The sequence below is a fragment of the Scyliorhinus torazame genome, chromosome 24, assembly GCF_047496885.1.
Source record: "Scyliorhinus torazame isolate Kashiwa2021f chromosome 24, sScyTor2.1, whole genome shotgun sequence".
NCBI lineage: Eukaryota > Metazoa > Chordata > Chondrichthyes > Carcharhiniformes > Scyliorhinidae > Scyliorhinus > Scyliorhinus torazame.
Window position 1 is genome coordinate 37,834,519 of NC_092730.1, and position 17,114 is coordinate 37,851,632.

Here is a 17,114-nt window from a genome sequence, read left to right on the forward strand (position 1 = left end):
CCCAGAGACGTCACTCTGAGATTAAGCGCATGCGCAGCCGCTCCCCTAGACATTCTCCATTTGGTCAGTGAGTGGAATCGCTTTGTTGAAGCTGAGGGAAATGTCAATGTCAGGGCCCAGGTCAGCGAGGAAACAGCGTTCTCATTGCAGCAGCACCTCCATCTGGGAGTGTGAGCAAAGAGGCTCAGAGATCATTACTGACTCGGGGGGAGTTCAGGGAGAATCGGGCGCTGTTTGCAAGAGGCGCAGCGGAGCACGATCTTGTTCCGGGACTTGGAATGAGCGGGGGGGGGGGAAGGGAGAGCTCTTTTTGGGCCTGGCTTATTTGTCTGATTCTGGGATAGGATTCGTGGAGTATTTTCTTTCTTTTACTGATTATCAGTTGAAAGAATAGATTGATCTATCATTGGCCTCATCTGACCCTAACTTACATGAAATTTGTTTTCTTCTTCCTAGTTCAACAGATGAAAAGAGGAGTTCCAAGATGATTATGATGACTCCTCAGCAACGTGAATGTGCAGCCGTCTCCTTCTAACTGACTGTAAGTACAATATTAATGCAACATTGCAGAGACACAGACACATCAGCTCCACCGTCACAGAGCAGAAGCAGTCAGATTCGCAGAGACCTCAAGTCCCAGATAAACATGTCCAATCCAACAGTCCTCATTATCCAATTGAAGAAATTCAAGTAAATCTGGACTTCTGGAGAAAATGTAAATATTATTTACAGATACACGAGAGGACAGGTGGCATAATTTTTCACAATTCACCCCTACTCTCTCAAGTAATGTTGGATCAACTTTTGACAACAGCGTTTCATCTGTAAAGTAATCAGTATAGTATTAATTAGGCTATAGATTCAGCAATCAATGTGCAAGTATCCACTGGCAGTTTTTTGTAACTTTCTTAGTTTAAAATATATCAGAAGCAAAACACTTGAATAAGGCATTAACAGAAAAATGATACATTGAAATAGTTCTCCAAAGGGACACTTATCAAATTGTAAGGCCATCCTTCATTCTCACAAGTTGTGAACCTTTGATACAAGTGGAAGGTCGGATAGTACAGCTTATTGAAAAGGGCCAAATTAATCATAAACTTCTACCGAGACACCTCGCAAAACAAAATATTAAATTCCAATCCAAATATCTCACACAATCTCAGATATAATGGTACAGTGTCATTCTCATGAACCAGACATGGAAATAGATCATTTAACATATCAATGTTATCACTAAAAGTAATAATGGAGGATCAATACTGAACAGAATGTTCACCCTTAACTCACAAAACAGATATTGACAAGTACAGAAAATACAGTAAAATCTTGCACATCAGAGAGGTGGACAGACTGAGATTACCTGTCCTCTCATGTATCTGTAAATAATATTACAGACGGAGATTAAACCCAGAATCCCATAACAGAGACAGACAGCTACAAATGCAAGCACAGAGAGAGGAGTTAGAGAATCAAATTAATTTTTCCCCTCACACTTATAACAGAGACAGACAGCTACCGTGGAAAACACACTCTCACACATTCAGACACCAACAACTGAGCAAGAAGCAGTAAAATATGCCATATATCATAAATAGACAGTGAGGGTAAAACACACACTCACGTTTTCTCATGCACATGCTCACTGACAAGTAACTCAGCAGGAAGCACTATATATGCAGTATATATCACAGGGACTCTCACACCATTAACTGAGCATTAAGCAGTAAAATATGTCATATATCGCACACATAAACAGAGAGGTTTATACACACTCACTCACACTCTGTCTCTCACACACTCTCACACACCCACGCACTGTCTCTCCCACACACTCACAAATCAATAACTGAGCAGTAATCAAGAATATATTAATTGTATATCACAGAGAGACTGTGAGGTTAATACACACTCACTCACACACTCTCTCTCACACACACACACACTCTCCCTCTGATACACACACCAGTCACTGAGCAGTAATCAATTAAATATGTGATATATACCACAGAGATAAAGTGAGGGTAAAACATGCACTCACTCTCTCACTCACACTCTCTCACTCAGTCAGACAGCAGTAACTGAGCAGTAAGCTGTAAAATATGTGTTATGCATCATGGACAGTGAGGGTAAAGCGCACACACTCACATATTTTAACTCTCACACACACACACTCACGCTCTCTCTCTCACACTCTTGTTCCTTCTCTCACAGACTCTCTCTCACACACACACACATACACACCAGTCATTGAGCAGTAAGCAGTTAAATATGCGTTTTATATCGCAGAGGGACAGTGGGGGTAAAACACACATTCGCACACCAGTAACTGAGCAGTAAAATATGTGTTTTTTATCACCGAGACAATGAAGGTAAAACACACACACTCACGCAGACTATTTCTCACACTCAGACACTCCCAAACACACAGTGGCACATTCTCTCACACACACACTCTCATATTCACATACTCTCATATTCACACACTCTCACAACAGTAACTGAGCAGTGAGCAGTAAAATATGCATCATATATCACAGAGACAGTGATGGTCAAATAGATTCTCACTCTCATTCACACACACTCACCACACACCCCAGTAACTGAGCAGCAACAGCAAAATATGTGTTATATATCAAAGAGAGACAATGAGGGTTAAATACACATAGGCTCACTCGCTCGCACACCCACTCTCTCTCACGCTCGCCCACTCTCTCTCACGCTCGCCCACTCTCTCTCACGCACACCCACACTCTCTCACGCACACCCACACTCTCATGCGTGCCCACTCTCTCTCACGCACACCCGCTCTCTCACGCACACCCGCTCTCTCTCGCGCACACCCGCTCTCTCTCGCGCACACCCGCTCTCTCTCGCGCACACCCGCTCTCTCTCGCGCACACCCGCTCTCTCTCGCGCACACCCGCTCTCTCTCGCGCACACCCGCTCTCTCTCGCGCACACCCGCTCTCTCTCGCGCACACCCGCTCTCTCTCGCGCACACCCGCTCTCTCTCGCGCACACCCGCTCTCTCTCGCGCACGCCCGCTCTCTCTCGCGCACGCCCGCTCTCTCTCGCGCACGCCCGCTCTCTCTCGCGCACGCCCGCTCTCTCTCGCGCACGCCCGCTCTCTCTCGCGCACGCCCGCTCTCTCTCGCGCACGCCCGCTCTCTCTCGCGCACGCCCGCTCTCTCTCGCGCACGCCCGCTCTCTCTCGCGCACGCACGCCCACTCTCTCTCACACACGCACGCCCACTCTCTCTCACACACGCACGCCCACTCTCTCTCACATACGCAAGCCCACTCCCCTCTTGCACACACACCAACTCTCTCTCACGCACACCCACTCTCAAACATATCAGTAACTGAGCAGCATAAACTAATATATGCCTTATGTATCACAGAGACAATGAGGAGAAAAATTCTTGGAAGTGCAGGGTCGGATTAGGACAAGTCAGCATGGATTTAGTAAGGGGAGGTCGTGCCTCGCAAACCTGTTAGAGTTCTTTGAAGAGATAACAAATAGGTTAGACCAAGGAGAGCCAATGGATGTTATCTATCTTGACTTCCAAAAGGCCTTAGATAAGGTGCCTCACGGGAGACTGCTGAGTAAAATAAAGGCCCATGGTATTCGAGGCAGGGTACTAACATGGATTGACGATTGGCTGTCAGGCAGAAGGCAGAGAGTTGAGATAAAAGTTTCTTTTTCGGAATGGCAACCCGTGACGAGTGGTGTCCCGCAGGGTTCAGTGTTGGGGCCACAGCTGTTTTCTTTATATATTAACGATCTAGATGACGGGACTGGGGGCATTCTGGCTAAGTTTGCCGATGATACAAAGATAGGTGGAGGGGAGGTAGTATGGAGGAGGTGGGGAGGCTGCAGAAAGATTTAGACAGTTTAGGAGAGTGGTCCAAGAAATGGCTGATGAAATTCAATGTGGCAAGTGCGAGGTCTTGCACTTTGGAAAAAAGAATAGAGGCATGGACTATTTTCTAAACGGTGACAAAATTCATAATGCTGAAGTGCAAAGGGACTTGGGAGTCCTGGTCCAGGATTCGCTAAAGGTAAACTTGCAGGTTGAGTCCGTAATTAAGAAAGCAAATGCAATGTTGTCATTCATGCAAATGCAATGTCGTCTTTTAAAATCTTTCCTACTTCAAGACTGCGACAAAAACAACTTTACACCTTGGTTTCGATAAAACTAACTTTGTCTTTATTGACCAAAGTCTGCATGCAGATGGCTACAGGTTAGAGAGAGAGAGAGCTGTTAAGGTAAACCTGCTCATTCTTTCTCAAGCTCGCAAAGACATGGAGAAAACGTTCAATATTTATACAAAAGCTGTATCATTTTACAAAAACAGACCTTGTTCAAAAATGTCAATACAGTCATAACTTCTGATCAAACATGTTGTCATGGAAAGACCCTGACTCGGCTTATTTGCAGTATTTTGTCTTTAGAGGGTTTAAGACGTGGTCCTATTTTGTTTTTACCTCTGCCCTCATGATGCCTTGACGCAGATGAACCTAGGACATGAGGAGGTTGTGTTATTAGGACATTCCTAGATCGTGGCTTTGTTATCAGGTTTTAATAAGGTCAGGCACTATTTTCCCTCTTCTGGCCTTGTATGATACAATTATGTGGATTCTTAGCTTTGTCTAGTTTGTCAGGGTCTGATCTTGGCACTTAGCTGACACAGCTGTCCTACACTTGGTTACATGAATTGGCTATTTTTCCCATCATGCTATTGCTGAGTTTGTACACTTTAACATTAAGAGGCTTGGAATATAAAAGCAGGGATGTACTTCTGAAGCTTTATAAAGCATTAGTTAGGCCCCATTTAGAATACTGTGAGCAATTTTGGGCCCCACACCTCAGGAAGGACATACTGGCGCTGGAGCGGGTCCAGCGGAGATTCACACGGATGATCCCAGGAATGGTAGGCCTAACATACGATGAACGTCTGAGGATCCTGGGATTATATTCATTGGAGTTTAGGAGGTTGAGGGGAGATCTAATAGAAACTTACAAGATAATGAATGGCTTAGATAGGGTGGATGTAGGGAAGTTGTTTCCATTAGCAGGGGAGACTAGGACCCGGGGGCACAGCCTTAGAATAAAAGGGAGTGCTGTACATTTCTTTGTTCTTTGAAGTGTAGAAGATTGTAGTTTAGTCGGGCAGTATGGTCGGCACGGGCTTGGAGGGCCGAAGGGCCTATTCCTGTGCTGTACATTTCTTTGTTCTTTGTTCTTTGTTCTTTGGAGTCACTTTAGAACAGAGGTGAGGAGAAATTTCTTCAGTCAGAGAGTGGTGGGTCTGTGGAATTCATTGCCACAGAGGGCGGTGGAGGCCGGGACGTTGAGTGTCTTTAAGACGGAAGTTGATCAATTCTTGATTTCTCGAGGAATTAAGGGCTAAGGAGAGAGAGCGGGTAAATGGAGTTGAAATCAGCCATGATTGAATGGTGGAGTGGACTCGATGGGCCGAATGGCCTTACTTCCGCTCCTATGTCTTATGGTCTTATGATCTTAAAACTGACACCCACACACACTCTTCTGCTCACACTCTCTCTCTCACACACACACACCGTTAACTGAATATTACAAGGTTTTAGACATCACTGAGAATCTCACACACACTCTCTCACTCACGCACACACTCATAAACCATTAACTGAGCAGTAAGCAGTAAAATATATGTTATGTACCAGAGAGTGACAGTGAGGATAAAGCACCCACTCATACACACACACTCTCTCACACACACCAGTGAGCATCATATATCACGGAGAAACAATGAGGGCAAATCACACCTTCACACTCTCCATACAGGCACTATCTCTCACACACACTCATGCTCTCTCACACACCAGTCACTGAGCAGTAAGCAGTTAAATATGCATTGTATGTCTCAGGGGGATAGTGAGGGTAAAACACACTCTGGCCACTCTCACATACTCACACACTCCAGCAACTGAGCAGTGAGCAGCAAAATATGTTGTATATGATAGACAGACAGTCAGGGTAAAACACACACTCGCACACTCTCCAACACCTGTTACTAAGCAGTAAAATATGTTATATATCACAGCGATGATGTGGAGATGCTGCCGTTGGACTACGGTGAGCACAGTAAGAAGTCTTACAACACCAGGTTAAAGTCCAAAAGGTTTGTTTCGAAGCACCACCTGTGGGACTTGAACCTGGTGTTGTTAGAACATAGAACAGTACAGCACAGAACAGGCCCTTCGGCCCTCGATGCTGTGCCGGGCTTTGTCCGAAACCAAGATCAAACTATCCCACTCCCTGTCATTCTGGTGTGCTCCATGTGCCTATCCAATAACCGCTTGAAAGTTCCTAAATGTCCGACTCCACTATCACAGCAGGCAGTCCATTCCACACTCTAACCACTCTCTGAGTAAAGAAACTACCTCGGACATCCCTCCTATATCTCCCACCCCAAACCTTATAGTTATGCCCCCTTGTAACAGCTACATCCTCCCGAGGAAATATTCTCAGAACGTCCGCTCTATCTATCCCCCTCATCATCTTAAACCTCTATTAAGTCGCCTCTCATCCTCCTTCACTCCTATGAGAAAAGCTCTAGATCCATCAACCTTTCCTCATAAGACCTACCCTCCAATCCAGGCAGTATCCTGGTAAATCTCCTCTGCACCCTTTCCAATACTTCCACATCCTTCCTATAATAAGGTGACCAGAACTGCATACAATACTCCAAATGTGGTCTCATCAGGGTCGTGTAAATTGCAGCATAACCCCACGGCTCTTAAACACAAGCCCCTGTTAATAAACACTAACACGCTATAGATCTTCTTCACGGCTCTGTCCACTTGAGTGGCAACCTTCAGAGATCTGTGGACATGAACCCCAAGATCTCTCTGTTCCTCCACATTCCTCTGAACCCTGCCGTTGACCCTGTAATCCGCATTCAAATTTGTCCGACCAAAATGAATCACCTCGCACTTATCAGGGGTTAAACTCCATCTGCCAATTTGCGGCCCAGCTCTGCATCTTATCAATGTCTCTTTGCAGCCTACAACAGCTCTCCACCTCATCCACTACTCCATCAATCTTGGTGTCATCAGCAAATTTACTGACCCACCCTTCAGCCCCCTCCTCCAAGTCATTGATAAAAATCACAAATAGCAGAGGACCCAGCACTGCTCCCTGTGGTACACCGCTGGTAACTGGTCTCCAGTCTGAAAATTTTCCATCCACCACCACCCTCTGTCTTCTATGTGATAGCCAGTTACTTATCGAATTGGCCAAATTTCCCTCGATCCCATACCTCCTTACTTTCTTCATGAGCTGACCATGGGGAACCTCATCAAAAACCTTACTGAAATCCATGTATAGTACATCAACTGCTCTACTTTCATCTGCACACTTCGCTCCTCAAAGAATTCAATCAAATTTGTGAGGCAAGACCCTTCACGAATCCTTGTTGACAATCCCGGATTAAGCTGCATCTTTCCACATGGTCATTAATCCTATCCCTCAGGACACTTTCCATGAACTTATCGACCACCAAGGGCAGCACGGTGGCACAGTGGTTAGCATTGCTGCCTACGGCGCTGAGGACCCGGGTTCGAATCCTGGCCCTGGGTCACTGTCCGTGTGGAGTTTGCGCATTCTCCCAGTGTCTGCGGGGGTTTCACCCCCACAACCAAAAGATGTGCAAGTTAGGTGGATTGGACAAGCTAAATTGCCCCTTAATTGGGCAATCTTTCCAAATGGTCATTAAACCTATCCCTCAGGACCCTTTCTACTAACCTACCGACCACCGAAGTAAGACTAACCGGCCTATAATTACTAGGGTCATTCCTATTGCCTTTTTTGAACAGAGGAACAACATTCGCCACTCTCCGGTCCTCTGGCACTATCCCCGTGGACAGTGAGGACCCAAAGATCAAAGCCAAAGGCTCTGCAATCTCATCCCATGCCTCCCAAAGAAACCGAGGATATTTCTCATCTGGCTCAGGGGACGTGTTGCCCCTCAGATTTTTCAAAATTCCTCATAAATCTTCCCTCAGAACATCTACCTCCTCCAGCCTACCCGCCAGTCTCACACACTCATCCTCAAAAACATAGCCCCTCTCTTTGGTGAACACTGAAGAAAAGTATTCATTCAACGCCTCTCCTGTCTCTTCTGATGCCACACAGAAGTTCCCACTACTGTCCTTGACCAGCCCTAACCTCACCCTGGTCATTCTTTTATTTTTCACATAAGAGGAAAAAGCCTTGGGGTTTTCATTGATCCGACCCGCCAAGGACTTCTCATGCCCCCTCCTAGCTCTCCTAAGCCTTTTTTTAAGCTCATTCCTTGCTACTTTCTAACCCTCAAGCGACCCTACTGAACCTTGTTTTCTCATCCTTACATACGCTTCCTTTTTCCTCTTGACATGACATTCAACCTCTTTTGTGAACCATGGTCCCCTCACACGGCCATTTGCTCCCTGCCAGACAGGGACATACCTATCAAGGACACGCAGTATTTGTTCCTTGACCAAGCTCCACTTTTCATTTGTGCTTTTCCCTGACAGTTTCTGTTCCCATCTAATGCTTCCGAATTCTTGCCTAATCGCATCATCATTACCCCTCCCACAATTATTATTATTTTTAAAAAAATAATTTTTATTAAAGGTTTTCATAAAATATCAATAACAAAATGAAAAAGAAACCCAACAGGGTTAAGTACAAAACACAGTCCAGAAAAACAACCCTCCATATCCCCCTCCCGCCCTGTACATAAATAATAAATTAACATTTACACCCTGACTTAATACAACAAGTATATCCAACCCCTCAGACTCTCCAGTGTAAATAACAAAAACAAAAAAAATAAAGTGAACCCCCCCCCCCCCCCGCCCGAGTTGCTGCTGCCATTAACCAATGTCTACCGCTCTGCCAGGAAGTCTAAGAACGGTTGCCACTGCCTAAAGAACCCTTGTACCGACCCTCTCAAGGCGAATTTCACCCTCTCCAACTTAATAAACCCCGCTATATCGTTGATCCAGGTTCCACGCTTGGCCGCCTCGCATCCTTCCACTGAAGAAGAATCCTTCGCCGGGCTACCAGGGATGCAAAGGCCAGAATTCCGGCCTCTTTCGCCTCCTCTGCCCCCAAATTTTGAGGGCAGCCACCACCACCGGGCTCATGGTATACCTCCTTGGAGGGAGCGGCAGCGGTGCCGTTGCCAGCGCCCCCAGTCTCGTACCCACACAAGATGCCGTCTCCAGCCTCTTCCATGCGGCCCCCTCCATCACCGACTTGCGCACCATCGTCGCATTGGCGGCCCAGTAGTATCCACAGAGGTTGGGCATCACCAGTGCCCCCCTATCTCTCCTCCGCTCCAGGAACACCCTTCTCACCCTCGGGATCCGTCGCGCCCACACAAACCCCATTATACTCCTGTTAACCCGCCTGAAAAAGCCTTCGGGATAAACACTGGGAGGCACTGGAACAGGAATCAAAACCTTGGGAGCACCGTCATTTTGATTGACTGCACCCTACCCACCAAGGACAGCGGCAACGCGTCCCACCTCTTGAACTCCTCCTCCATTTGCTCCACCAGCCTTGTAAAGTTAAGCCTATGCAGGGCCCCCCAGCTCCTGGCCACCTGGACTCCCAGATACATGAAGCTCCTCTCCGCCTTTTTTAGTGGGAGCTCGCCAATCCCCCTCTCCTGGTCCCCTGGATGAACTACGAACAGCTCGCTCTTCCCCATGTTGAGGATGTACCCCGAAAAGTCCCTGAATTCCCTAAGAATCCTCATTACTTCTGGCATTCCTCCCACCGGGTCCATCACAGACAGCAGCAGGTCGTCCGCATAAAGTGACACCCTATGCTCCTCCCCACCACGCACCAACCCCCTCCAGTTCCTTGACTCCCTCAGTGCCATAGCCAGGGGTTCAATCGCCAGTGCGAAGAGCAGGGGGGATAGGGGACACCCCTGTCTCATCCCTCGGTGCAACCGAAAGTACTCTGACCTCTTCCTGTTTGTGGCCACACTCGCCATCGGGACCTCATACAACAGCCTAACCCACCTGACAAACCCCTCCCCAAACCCAAACCTCTTCAGCACCTCCCACAGATACCCCCACTCTACCCTATCGAAGGCTTTCTCAGCGTCCATCGCTACCAGTATTTCCGCCTCCCACTCCCTCGCCGGCATCATGATAACGTTCAAAAGCCTCCGCACATTCGCGTTCAACTGCCTCCCCTTCACAAACCCCATCTGGTCTTCATGGATGATCTGCGGCACACAATTCTCAAGGCTAAGACCTACGCCAGCACCTTGGCATCTACATTTAGCAAGGAAATCGGTCTGTAAGACCCACACTGCAGGGGATCCTTGCCCGCTTCAGGATCAAGGAGATCAGTGCCCGGGACATCGTCGGGGGCAAAGCCCCCTCCTCCCTTGCCTCATTGAAGGTCCTAACTAACAGCGGGCCCAACAGGTCCAGATATGTTTTCAAGAATTGGACCGGGAAACCGTCCGGCCCCGGTTCCTACCTTGCCTGCATGCTTCCTATCCCTTTGATCAGCTCCTCCAGCCCAATTGGGGCCCCAAATCCCGCCACCAGTCCCTCTTCCACCTTTGGAAACCTCAATTGGTCCAGGAAGCGGCCCATCCCTCCCTCCCTCCCGTGGGCTCGGATCGGTACAATTCCTCGTAGAAGTCCCTGAAGACCCTATTGATGCCCGCTCCACTCCGCGCCCCCCCCCCCCCCCCACTGTCCTTAACTTAGCTGCGTCCTGCTTCTGAAGCTGATGTGCCAGCATCCGGCTTGCCTTTTCCCCATACTCGTAAATCGCCCCCTGGGCCTTCCTCCACGGCACCTCCGCCTTCCTGGTGGTCACCAGGTCGAATTTGGCCTGGAGGCTGCGCCTCTTCCTCAACAATCCTTCCTCGGGCTCCTCCGCATACCTCCTGTCTACCCTCACCATCTCCCCCACCAGCCTCTGTCCCCACTCCCTCCGCTCCTTGTGGGCCCTAATGGAGTTCAGCTCTCCCCTCACCACCGCCTTCAGTGCCTCCCATACCATCCCCACTCGGACCTCCCCATTGGCGTTGGTCTCCAGGTACCTCTCTATACTTCCTCGGACCCACTCGCTCACCTCCTCGTCCGCCAACAGCCCCACCTCCGAGCGCCACAGCGGGCGCTGGTCCCTCTCCTCCCCCATCTCCAAGTCCACCCAATTCGGGGCGTGGTCCTAAATGGCTATTGCCGAATACTGAGTATCCTCTACTCTCGCTATCAACGCCCAACTCGAGATGAAAAAGTCGATTCGGGAATAACCCTTATGGACATGTGAGAAGAATGAAAATTCCCTAGCCCCCGGCCTTGCAAATCCCCAAGGGTCCACCCCTCCCATCTGGTCCATAAACCCCCCTCAGCACTCTAGCCGCCGCCGGCTTCCTACCCGTCCTAGACCTGGAGCGATCCAGTGTCGGGTCCAACACCGTGTTAAAGTCTCCCCCCATTATCAGGCCCCCCACTTCCAAGTCTGGGATCCGACCCAACATACGCCGCATAAAACCCGCATCGTCCCAGTTTGGGGCATACACATTGACCAGTACCACCCTCTCTCCCTGCAACTTACCACTTACCATCATGTACCTGCCGCCATTATCTGCCACAATGCTCGACGCCTCAAACGACACCTTCCTTCCCACCAAGATCGCCACCCCTCGATTTTTGGCATGCAGCCCCGAGTGAAACACCTGACCTACCCACCCTTTCCTCAATCTTACTTGGTCTGCCACCTTCAGGTGTGTCTCCTGAAGCATAACCACATCCGCCTTGAGCCCCTTCAGGTGTGCGAACATGCGGGCCCGCTTAATCGGCCCATTCAGTCCCCTTACATTCCAGGTTATCAGCCGGATCAGGGGGCTACCCGCCCCCCTCTCCCGCCGACTAGCCATGGCCCCTCCTTGGCCAGCCACGTGCCCACACCCCACACCCGGCCCGTTCCCCACAGCGGCATACCCCCGTCTAGTCCCCCCCCACCCCCACTCTCTCCAGCTCCTCCTTGACCATAGCAGCAGCTCGATTTCCCCCCCCCACTCAACCCCCCTCCCCCGGTTAGGACCCATCCTAGCTGATTTACTCCCCCCATTGCACTTCTGCAAGTCAGCTGCCTCCTGCTGACCCCGGCCACTCCCGCCTCTCCTTCGACTCCTCCCATTGTGTGGCACACCCTCCTCTCCCGTCCCCATCCATAGGCTCTCCCCCTCCCCCTTCTGTTCTAAGCGCGGGAAACAACCCTCGCTTCCCCGCCCCGGCCCCGCCCCCTCCAGTCTTCAGCGTGGAAAAAAGCCCGCGCTTTCCACCTACCAGGCCCCGCCTCCTCTGACGCAGCTCCTTTTACAGGCCCTGTCCCCTCACCCCTGACTCGGGCCTCCCCCACCCCCGCGGGGCCCCATCTCACCTTCAAGAGCCCCCCCCGACCAACCCAACCAAAACAGTGCCCAACCCGCCCCAGCCACCTTCTCCGACCCAAAAGAGAAAAAACACAAAGAAAAAGAAACCCGGAGCAATACAAAAGCCCCCCCCTCGAAACAAAAATAAACATAGCATATCAACCATAGTCCCCAATCGCCCGTCCCGACCCTCAATCTGTGTCCAACTTCTCGGCCTGAACAAAGGCCCACACCTCCTCCGGAGACTCAAAATAGTGGTGCCGGTCCTTGTAGGTAACCCACAGTCGCTCCGGCTGTAACATGCCAAACTTCACCCCCTTCCTGTGCAGCACCGCCTTCGCTCGATTGTACCCGGCCCTCCTCTTCGCCACCTCCGCTCTCCAGTCCTGATATATCCGAACCTCCGCGTTCTCCCACCTGCTGCTCCTCTCCTTCTTGGCCCACCTGAACACACACTCCCGATCGACGAACCGATGGAACCTCACCAGCACCGCCCGCGGAGGCTCATTAGCCTTGGGCCTCCTCGCCTGCACTCGATGGGCCCCTTCCAGCTCCAGGGGCTCCTGGAAGGACCCCGCTCCCATCAACGAGTTCAACATGGTGACCACATAGGCCCCCACGTCCGGCCCCTCCGGGAGGCCCAGAATCCGCAGATTCTTCCACCTCGACCGATTCTCCATCTCCTCGAACCGCTCCTGCCATTTCTTGTGGAGCGCCTCGTGCGCCTCCACCTTTCCTGCCAGGCCTAAGATCTCGTCCTCATTGTCAGAGATCTTTTGTCGAGCCTCGCGGATCGCCAGCCCCTGGGCCGTCTGTGCCTCCAGCAGCTTATCAATCGACGCCTTCATCGGCTCTAGCAGGTCCATTTTATTCTCTCTGAAGCAGCGCTGGATACCCTCCTGCTGCTCTTCCGCCCACTGCATCCACGCTGCCTGGTCTCCGCCCGCCGCCATTTTGTCCTTCTTCCCTCGCACCTTCTTCGGGTCCACCACCACCTTTTTTTTCACCCCGCTCCTAGTTGAAGCCATATACTGACGGGGAGCTGTTGTAGACTCCTTCCCACACCGGGAAACGTCGAAAAAGTGCCGTTGGGGGCATTGAAAAGAGCCCAAAAGTCCATTTTTGCGGGAGCCGCCGAATGTGCAACTTAGCTCCGCATAGCCGCAACCGGAAGTTCCCCCCCTCCCCCAATTATAAACCTTGCCCTGCCGTATGGCCCTATCCCTCTCCAGCAAGACTTCTTGCTGTTTTCACAGAGGGACAGTGAGGGTACAACACATGCTCACACGCGCTCTCCCCACACACACACTCTCTCTCACACACACGCCAGTTACTGAGCAGTGAAATATGTTATTTTTGATAGACTGACAGTGAGGATAAAACACTCACACACCTGTGACTGAGCAGTAAAATATGTTATATATCACAGAGAGACAATGAAGGTAAAACACACACTCTCTCCCCCCACACACTCACACTCCTGCAGACTATTTCACACACTCCCTCACACAGACTGACACACTCACTTGCACATGCTCCCTCACACACACACTCTTTCATATTCACACTTTCTGATACTCACAATCTCTGACACAACAGTTACTGAGTAAAAAGCAGTAAAATATGCATCATCTATCACAGAGAGACAATGATGGTAAAACACACGCTCACTCTCTCATACACACACCAGTAACTGGGCAGGAACAGGAAAATATGTGCAATATATATAAGAGAGATAGAGGGTAAAATGCAAACATGCTCACACACACACATGCTCACACACACACATGCTCACACTCACACATGCTCACACTCACACATGCTCACACTCACACATGCTCACACTCACACATGCTCACACTCACACATGCTCACACTCACACATGCTCACACTCACACATGCTCACACACACACATGCTCACACACACACATGCTCACACACACACATGCTCACACACACACATGCTCACACACACACATGCTCACACACACACATACTCTCTCATGCTCTCACACGCGCTCGCTCTCACACGCGCTCGCTCTCACACGCGCACTCGCGCTCTCACACGCACTCGCTCTCATGCATGCGCTCGCTCTCACGCACGCGCTCGCTCTCACGCACGCGCTCGCTCTCACGCACGCGCTCGCTCTCACACACTCGCTCGCTCTCACACGCGCGTTCGCTCTCACACGCGTGCTCGCTCTCACGCGCGCTCGCTCTCACACACATTAATGCGATCACTCACACTCTCTCACACACATAAACACACACTCACTCATCAATAACTGATCAGTAAGCAGTAAAATACGTGTTATATATCATAGAGTGACATTGAAAATAAAACACACGCACACACACTCACATTCTCTCACTCTGACACACCAGTAACTGAGCAGGAAGCAGTAAAATATGCATTATATATCACAGGGACATTGAGGATAAAACACACACACACTAACTTAGCAGTAAACAGTAAGTATGCGTTCTATATCACAGCGAGATTGGGAGTCTGACGAACAAGGCAGATGAAGTGAGAACATGGGGTTATGATGTATTTGCTGTCACTGTATCACGGTTGGGAGAGGGGAAGGATTGGGATCTCAATATTCCAGGATACAGGATCTCCAGGAGAGATAGGGCAGGAGGTAAAAGAGGAGGGAGTGTCACAATTTTGATCAGAGAATGAATTACAGCAGTAAGGAGAGATGACATCTTAGAAAGCTCTTCAACTGGATTGGATTTTGTTCATTGTCACGTGTACCGAGGTACAGTGAAAAATATTTTTCTGCGAGCAGCTCAACAGATCATCAAGTACATGAAAAGAAAAGGAAATAAAAGAAAATACATAATAGGGCAACACAAGGTACACAATGTAACTACATAGACACCGGCATCGGGTGAAGCATACAGGGGTGTAGTGTTAATGAGGTCAGTCCATAAGAGGGTCGTTTAGGAGTCTGGTAACAGCGGGGAAGAAGCTGTTTGAGTTTGTTTGTGCGTGTTCCCAGACTTTTGTATCTCCTGCCCGATGGAAGAAGTTGGAAGAGTGAGTAAACCGGGTGGGAGGGGTCTTTGATTGTGCTTGCCGCTTTCCCCAGGCAGTGGGAGGTGTAGATGGAGTCAATGGATGGGAGGCAGGTTCGTGTGATGGACTGGGCTGTGTTCACGACTCTCTGAAGTGTCTTGCGGGTTTGGGCCGAGCGGTTGCCATACCAGGCCGTGATGCAGCAGCTAGGATGCTTTCTATGGTGCATCTGTAAAAGTTGGGAAGAGTTAATGTGGACATGCCGAATTTCCTTAGTTTGCTGAGGAAGTAAAGGCCCTGTTGAGATTTCTTGGTGGTAACGTCGATGTGGGTGGACCAGGACAGATTTTTGGAGATGTGAACCACTAGGAATTTGAAACTGCTAACCATCTCCACCTCGGCCTCATAGATGCTGACAGTGGTGTGTCCAGTTCTTAGCTTTCTGAAGTCAATGACCGGCTCTTTAGATTTGCTGGCATTGAGGGAGAGGTTGTTGTCGCTACACCACTCCACCAGGTTCTCGATCTCCATCCTGTATTCTGACTCGTCATTATTTGCGATTCGGCCCACTATGATCGTATCATCAGCAAACTTGTGGATGGGGTTGGAAACAAATTTTGCCACGCAATCATGTGTGTACAAGGAGGATAGTAAGGGGCTAAGTAGGCAGCCTTGCGGGGCCCAGATATTAGAACTATACTGAAGCCAAATGGGAAGAACTTAAAAACCAAAAAGGAGCAATCACATTGCTGGAGTGTTCCATTGGCCCCCTAACCATCCGAGAGAAATAGAAGAGTGAATATGGAGGCAAATTTCAGAGAAGTGGAAAAGTAATAGGGTTGTGATAGTGGGAACAGTGGGGGATCGCAACTTCCTCAATATGAACTGGGGTAGTCATAGTGTGAACGGTTTAGAGGGAGCGTAATTCTTAAAATGCATCCATGAGAACTTTTTAAGCCAGTACGTAGAAGGACAGACAAGAGAGGAGCGGTCTTGGACTTCATTTTCAGTAACGAAGCTGGACAAGTGGTTGAAGTATCGTTGGGGGAGCATTTTGCAGACAGTGATCATAACTTCATTAGATTCAAGATAGTTCTGGAAAAGGAGATGGATGGACCTGAGATCAAAGTTCACAAATGGAGGAAGGCTGATTTTAATAAGATCAGATATGATTTGGCCAGAGTTGATAGGGAGCAGACACCATTCGGTAAATCTGTGACAGAACAGTGGGACACATTCAACAAGGAAATAGGGAGAGTACACGGCCAACATGTTCCAATCAAGAAAAGGGTGGGACCAACAAATCCAGTCAACCATGTATATTGAGGGATATACAGCGTTGGATAAGTAGAAAAGGGGAGGCTTGTGGCAGATATCTAGGGCTCAAAACAGCAGAAGTGCTAGAGGTGTATCGAATGTGCAAGAGGGGACTTAAAACGGAAATGAGGAGAGCAAAAAGGAGACATGAAGATAGAACATTACAGCGCAGTACAGGCCCTTTGGCCCTCGATGTTGTGCCGACCTGTGAAACCACTCTAAAGCCCATCTACACTATTCCCTTATCGTCCATATGTCTATCCAATGACCATTTGAATGCCCTTAGTGTTGGCGAATCCACTACTGTTGCAGGCAGGGCATTCC

The 17,114-nt window shown here is 49.4% G+C and overlaps 1 protein-coding gene across 4 annotated transcripts in view; it reads left to right on the forward strand.

Moving 5' to 3' along the window:
* The first annotated feature begins 465 nt into the window (after positions 1-465).
* The window catches only part of LOC140400013 (late histone H2B.2.1-like), a 44,831-nt gene continuing 28,182 nt past the window's right edge, over positions 466-17,114 (forward strand). For all 4 annotated transcript variants that reach the window (XR_011937966.1, XR_011937967.1, XR_011937968.1 and 1 more), the window contains exon 1: positions 466-541. The gene's annotated coding sequence lies outside the window, so the exon portion shown is untranslated. The remainder of the gene's footprint in view (positions 542-17,114) is intronic.